Below are 6000 nucleotides of genomic sequence, written 5' to 3'. Positions count from 1 at the left end.
TATAGAGATTATCTTCTTAAAAAGACAACCCTTCTACTGGTATCTACCCCACCCTACCAGGACTCCAGTTTGGCTTTTGCAGACCAGGTCTCCACTTGGCTGACCACAGAGGTGATTCCAGTTATTTCTCCCGGGGCTCGGTAGGAGGAAATACTTCGCAGAACGCCATCATTAGGATCATCATTGCTGCTGCGATGCCCCAGGATCAGAAAGAAGCCCCCTTGTGTGACCAAGAACACTGACTGCCTCTTAACCTCTGCATAATACATACTATAGAATTGATATTTGGGGAGCCTTTTTTTGTTTGTCACTTAGAAAATTCTCCAAGAATCCTTTAAGCATTCATTAGCTCTTTCAGGTCACCAGGGAGGAATTTTGGTACATTTCACCCTAGCCAACAACTTCCGTGGGTACCATTCCAAGGACTAATTTACTAAATGGTCCCTCGGTTGCTTGAAAGAGTTACACAGCTTCAGAAAGTGCCTGACTTACTCCCATGCAGTGGCCCATCCACGGAGAACATCTGACTGCAAAAAAAATGACAGAATTCCTGTTGTTGCTAATTATTTTCTAATACTACTTGAGGAATAGGGAAATATGAAAGTCAGCAATTGTTCTAAAAACCAAGTGTGTAGCCACGTGGGACAGAGCTGTGAAAGAAAAAAAAAAAACGGAATCATACACATACCCCATATCTTTCCCTCTCTTCCGAGTCCAGTGCTTTCCTTTTGTTCTCTAAATAACATAGAACTCGCATCCACCATGAAAAAGATAAGCCTTCAATTCTTGGTCTGATTTTTTTTTCCTCCTTCATGGAAATGGCTCCATGGAGCTTTCAACTTGTCAGATATAATCTGTTCTAGCCACACAGTCTTGAGGGGACGACAGCCACAGAATCTGTGGTGTCAGATGGAAATTGCACGGAGCGCAAACGCAAAGGCATCACAGAGGTGACGAACACGAAGTTCTCCCTCCCTGAGAAGGAATGAACAAGACACCGGGCCTGGAAGGAGCAGTTGCAACAAATGACACGGGCCTCTGTGGACAGAGTGTGGCCCAGAGCCTCAGCCAGCCATGTGGACAATTCCCTAAGGCTGCATGTCCTCACGTCTCTCTTGTCACTCCCACTGAGGCATGTCGGAAAGAAGGCCAAAGTGTCCTTCCTCGGGGTGCGCTGATTCAGACAGACAGCTAAGCTGAGACGGCTTTGGTGAACACACTCCATGGGATGAAATGAGTTCCCCTGTGGTCTGCTGCCCTGTTGCCATTAAACTGAAACCAGAGAAGCTCCGAGTTGCTAAGAGATTGTCATCTTGCTGGGGGAAGAATTTACACAATTGGCGCCCTCGGGCAAGTCGTGCTGAATCTGTCAGTATTCCAGACTGTGTCATTTTTTCAACGATTTCTTCATCTGAGCCTACACAGAGGACAGCCTTCCCTTCGCACTTGCAGAGTGGGCTTTTACAGCCCTACCGGATCTGAGGAAGAGCTAAGATCGCCTGCCAGAGGTATGAGTTCAAGGGGTTACCCAGTGACAAAACTGGGAAGAAGGCAAACTGGCAGAACTGGACCCACAAACAGCTCCAAGAACAGACAGGAAAAGCATCAGAAAGGCAATGAGCTAGAGCCGTCTGGGTGGCTCAGTCGGTTGAGCGTCCTTTGGCTCTTGGTTTCAGCTCAGGTCATGATCTTAGGGTCCTGGGATTGAGTCCCATGACAGGCTCCGCACTCAGCAGGGACTCTGCTTGAGGATTTTCTCTCTCCCTCTCCCTTTGCCCTTCCCCTGCTCACTCTCTCTCTCAAATAATCTGGGGGAAAAAAAAAAGGTGATGAGCTAAGACAATGATAGAAATTAGGAAGTCTTCGTAGAAACTGGGAGTCATGAGAGCCGGGGTCCGAACAGTCCAACAGTGGCTTTGCACTAGGAATAAAGATTAGGTCAAATGGCAGGGCAGGACGAAGATGTATGTAAGCTTGTATGTTGCTCAATTTGCCCTTCTCCTTCTCTGCTAATCAGAAAATTGATGTCCACAACCCCAATTGATGGAGTGGGGGCTCATGGAGCCTCACACACCTTGGCCACAGTTCATGGTACTGGGAGAACCTCTGATTCAAACACAGCCAATTCATCAGCTGACCAGCAACCATCTGATTCTCTCTCTCTTGAGAATTAAAATAAAACATAAGCTGATTGCCGCTAGTCAAATAGTGCTGGGCACAAGATCTCATAAAAGTCATAGATAATTGAGACCAGAGTCAATGCCACAACCACCCAAAGTCAGATGCAAGCCAGAGTCACAGGGGAGCAAATAATGAGCCTTTGAAGGAAGTGCGTATGGAAAGATGAACAACGATACACAGGGAGTAACAAAAGTGAGAGCACATGTGATCCCAGAAAAAAAGGAAGTGGGCAGTTTTCCAGTTCCCAAGAGGTATGACTCTTATTCCCTCCACTGAGTTCTCTGAGATCCCCTGCATCCTTATAACCTAACCAAACGCCCTGATCCTGTGTGATCCCTGACATGCAGCATATACCCCATTGTTGTACTGAGCCAGTTGTTCCAAACAGGTTTGGATTGTTCTTTGGATTGCAAAGAACACAGACTCACCCAGGCATCCGTAAGAGCGAATGATCATAAAGATACCCAAAGAAACTTCAGAGAACCAAGGCAGGTTAGGGAGCAGCTTATCTCCGTCTCTCTGCTTCTGTCAGAGCCTCTGCAGCCTGTCTCTGGTAGCGCCTCTGTCCCTCTCTGGGTCTTGCTCCATTCTCCTGTCTATACCAACTGGTTCATTCTCTCCCCCCACTCTGCAAAGCTTTCCTCTACTTCAAAGATTCTGCATCCTCATAGCTTTTGCTTCTTCATAGCTTCAGCTGGCCAGGACCCTTCGTGACCCTACCTTACCTAATGGCTCCTCTTTATAGATTCCTTCTATTTCAGATTCCGCTGCTAACAGTATTTTCTAGTTCAGCTTCAAAAGAAGGAATATGATTAGCCCTGCTCATCCTTTTGCACCAGGTCATGGGTGGGCCAGCCTCGGGTTTGACTATTCCTGGATCAAAGCCCACCCCTTATACAACCATCTCCAGCCAGGAGGGCAGAGTCCCACAGTACAAAACACAGCAATCTAGACCTGCCCATTTAGAAGGGGCTCTGAGCAAGCAGACGCTGTGACAGACATGTTTAATACTCCAACCCCTCCTTACCGCAAATATCCTTGAGATACAGCCCACTGTTTTCCAAGAAACAGTTAATTATGTGATAAAGAATCTATCTTGTGATATTAACAATTAATAAATCACATTGTAGCTTTTTTATTTTTTCTTCGACTTTTCAGAAGTTTCCAAATTTCCCAAGTAATTTGTCCTACTTTTATAATCAGGAATATCACATTATATATTAGGAAAACAAATGTAGGGGTACCTGAGTGGCTCAATCAGTTAAGCATTGGACTCTTGATTTTGGCTCAAGCCATGACCTCCTGGGTCACTGGGATCAAGCCCCCCATCAGGCTCCACGCTCAGCAGGGAGTCTGCTGGAGATTCTCTCCTTCTGCCCCTCCCCACATTTGAACATGCATGCTCGCTCTCTCGTGCTTGCAGTGTCTCTCTCTAATAAATAAATAAATCTTCAAAAAAAAAAAGAAAAGAAAACACATGTAGTATCATTCATACAACAAAGTGTATACTGAGCACCAACCACATATCAGGCTCTATGCTAAACACCAGAAATACAGCCACGAACAGGGAAAAAAGGGCCTTTTGTCACAAAACATGGATGATCACATAATTTATCAGCAAATCAGGACACTTTTGAGAGTGTAAAGGGGGTGTTATTAATAATCAGACCAGAACAAAAATGAGACTGCCCTGAGTAAACCAGAACATATGGTAAATGTTTCTACTTATGTACACCAGCTAACATCTTAACATTCCTGTGTATTTGAGTGGAGGACTACCATATATAAGGCCTTAACTCTCTCCTCAAAAATTAATTTCTAAAATCAAGAAATTCAGAGAATATGGCAGGCAGGTATCTGAGGACAGGGAAGATTTTAACTGTCCACATCTCAGCATCCTCATCCTTCACTTTGGAAAACACCCAGGGATCCAGCTCAACCAAGAAGGGCAAGGAAAGGGGTGGGAGGGGTGGGGAGCTAGTGCTGATTGATCACTTACCAGACGCCAGCTACACAGTTGGATACTTTCTATATGCAATCAAAATTCATCTCATGACAACTCTGTGATGTGGGTAGTTTTACACCCATTTTGCTGATGAAGAAACAAAGGCTCAGAAAGTTCAGTTATTTGGCCCAAGCTAATATATCTAGTGTTGGGACTAAAATGTGACTCGGCCAACTCCACTACCTCTAACCACCTCTCCAAATTAAATTTGAGACCTTAAAGTACAGAAACATTACAACCCCCAGTCTCTCCTAAAGTAATGTGAATAGTGATGAGGTTGTCATAAAAAGTCAAGTTTTAGTGTCATTTCTTCCATATCATCAGTTTCTCAGCTTATACCAAGCAGAAATGTAGAAAATGAGCTTAACTGGGTGCTGTTTCTTGGAGCATTTCTCATGGTCCTCATGTAGGTGGTATCTGAATTTGCCATGTAATTTGAAAATGAAATTTTTGAAGGCAATTAGAGGAAAACTTCTGAAGAGTGGGGTTATTAGCCCAGGAAAAAACACCCAACATGCTGAAATTAATTCCAAATTAATTTCCTATCAGTTGAGTCAAAAGAGAATAATTCCATTGATACCAGATTGGTTAATTAGAGAGATACGTCAAATTCTGTTTTGACAAATCACATCACAACTCAAATTTCTGTTCACTTTAATGGGATTTGACCTGTATCAACTTGTTCCAAAGCATGAAAGTGAAAAAAAGTAGATTTTGCTAGGAGGGTTTTGCTGTTTGTTTGGGCTTTTCCAATTGGTACAGTCTATACATATTGCCAAATGAAAGGCACTCTGAATCAGAAAGTCACGGTGGGTGTGGGGGGGAAGATTCTTTAAAAAAATCACCTGTAAGATGTTTTTCACTGCCCTGTGCTAGCAAAAATCATTTACAGACTAACAATAAAAGAATGTCAAAAAAAACATAAAAACAGCATAGAAAATGAAATCGCATCTGTGATTTGTTTCATCTCAGCTTCGGAACACAATTGTACATTTTGGACTAAATGTCTTTAGCTGCACTGAAGATACTGCAATTGGAAGACCCTATTGACATAGAAAGTCTCTTTTCTTCCTAACATGTCTCTCGAAACAAAAAAAGCTTCCTAATGATATATTTTGAAAATGTTGAAACTAAAGTTCAGGCTTATTTCCCCATTGTACTTAAAATTTCGGAGATAAGGAAATGGAAGAATGGAGTTTGAGAAGGAAAGGAACTTTCTTTAAGATTGGAATGTTTAGATTCAGAACAAACAGAATGGGTAATTTCATTTAACATAAAAGGAAAACAAGATCTTTTTGTCCCAACAGGTAACTCATGTATCTATCTCAGGACTTGCGCTGTTCTTTACCTTTACATCTCAAGGCTGCAATTCAAGCCAGTGTTTTAAAATACTTAGGGTCTTTATTCTCATTCAGTTTTCTTCCATTAGCTGGGAAATACAATCTGCTTTCATGTTGTGTAGCTGATAACAAAAACTGGCTAGCGCAAGAATGCCCCACTGAATTCACAGTCGGGCTTTGCAGAGCTGAATTGTAGAGAAATAAATGCGACTACTTACTGTCTCACTGAATTATGGATTTTAGAAAACTGTTTAATAATGAGGAAAACACTTAAGACAGCTTCTATTGAGTTCTGCATGCCCAGGAAACTAACATGAAACAGGAACTGCTAACAGATTTTGTTGGGAAAGTTAAATTGTAATTTTATGATCATTTAGAAGTTGGAGATAGCTTCACGAGGACAAACCCCACAATTACCTACGTGTTAGCAATTGTGGAAGTGTGCAATTATATTTTTAAGTAGTCAATTCTTTC

Source organism: Ursus arctos, unplaced genomic scaffold, assembly GCF_023065955.2.
Source record: "Ursus arctos isolate Adak ecotype North America unplaced genomic scaffold, UrsArc2.0 scaffold_21, whole genome shotgun sequence".
NCBI lineage: Eukaryota > Metazoa > Chordata > Mammalia > Carnivora > Ursidae > Ursus > Ursus arctos.
The sequence above is the reverse complement of the archived record's forward strand: the minus strand, read 5'-3'. Positions refer to the sequence as shown.